Source organism: Talpa occidentalis, unplaced genomic scaffold (assembly GCF_014898055.3).
Source record: "Talpa occidentalis isolate TD23 unplaced genomic scaffold, MPIMG_talOcc4v2.1 talOcc4.1553, whole genome shotgun sequence".
Taxonomy (NCBI): Eukaryota; Metazoa; Chordata; class Mammalia; order Eulipotyphla; family Talpidae; genus Talpa; species Talpa occidentalis.
In genome coordinates, this window is record NW_023601602.1 from 1 (window position 1) to 1309 (window position 1309).

Genomic DNA, 1309 nt, shown 5'->3' on the forward strand with positions numbered 1-1309 from the left:
AGAACAAGACTGAGAGAGAAACTCGTGGTTCTCAAACAGGCCCCTGGTCAAAAGGACCCGGTGACGTGTGATGTCAGGGACTGTCTGTCTTTCTCAGGAGAGACGGGACCCTTCACTGTCCTTCAGGAGAAGCCGGAGTCTCTGGGAGTCTCTCTGGCGCAGAACATGAACCCAGGGGAGCCCCCTCTCGGGACTAGAGAGAGGACTCATTTCCCGCAGTGACTCCAGGCAGGGGGGGACCGGAGGCCTCCAGGCCCCTCTTACCCGTGCGCTGCAGAGTCTCCTTCCCGTGCTCCAGGTATCTGCGCAGCCACCTCAAGCACTTGCCCTCCGCATAGTTCCTGAATCTCTCTGCCTCACCCTGGGCCTCCCACTCGCGCCGGGTGATCTGAGCGGCTGTGTCCGCCGCGGTCCAGGAGCGCAGGTCCCCGTTCAGGGCCAGGTAATCGGCGCCGTTGTAGGCGAACTGTCTGTATGCGCGGAGGAGGCCCCTGTCGGGGCCCCACGTCGCAGCCAGACATCCTCTGGAGGGTGTGAGAGCCTGTCCAGAATGAAACGGGGTGAAAGTCCCGCGGGCTGTTCCGGGCAGGTTGCAGAGAAGCCTGGAGGGGGAGACCCTGAGCGACCCCCGTCCGTGGGGATGGGGGTGCTGACCCGGCCCGGACCCGCGCCAGCTCACCGGTCTCGCTCTGGTTGTAGAGGCCGCGCAGGGTGTCCAGCTGCGCTCCGTACCATAGTATGTTGTCCCTTTGGTGCCAAGTCTCCTTGTCCCGCTCCTCCTGCCCAAGCTCTCCGCCCTGGGCGCCCGCGGCTCCGCGCTCTGGCCTGGGGAGTCGCTGTCGAACCGCCCGAACTGCGTGTCGTCCACGTAGCCCACGGCGATGTACCGGGGCTCCCCGAGGCCGGGCCGGGTCATCGCGGTGTGAAAAACCCTCAGGGAGTGGGGCCTGGGGCGGGAGGGGAGACCCGGGCTATTCTTCTCCCCTTCGGGGGCTCGAGTCCCGGGGGGCGCCCACGAGACAGAAAGTGGGTGAAAGACGAGCGAGAGTGAAAAGCGGCTGCGGGACGAAAATGGCCGGGACTCGGGGGGCCAGAGGAGGCTGGGGTCTCGGGGGACGGAAAGGGGCCAGGACGGGGCGGGGCCGAGGTGGGGGGACACCTAGGGCGGCGGCGAGGTCGCGCCTTTCCCACGCCCGCCCGCGCCCTCGCTCCCGCCTCTGGGAGCGCCCTGTCCCCTCCCGACCCGCACTCACCCGCCCTGGTCTCCCTCGGGGCCGCGGCCCCCGCGAGCAGGAGCAGGAGGGCTGCG

General features: G+C 67.9%; 1 pseudogene; it reads right to left on the reverse strand.

The window, feature by feature from the left end:
• Positions 1 to 270: 270 nt before the first annotated feature.
• LOC129145923 (BOLA class I histocompatibility antigen, alpha chain BL3-7-like) lies at positions 271 to 947 on the reverse strand (annotated as a pseudogene).
• Between the last annotated feature and the right edge of the window lie 362 nt (positions 948 to 1309).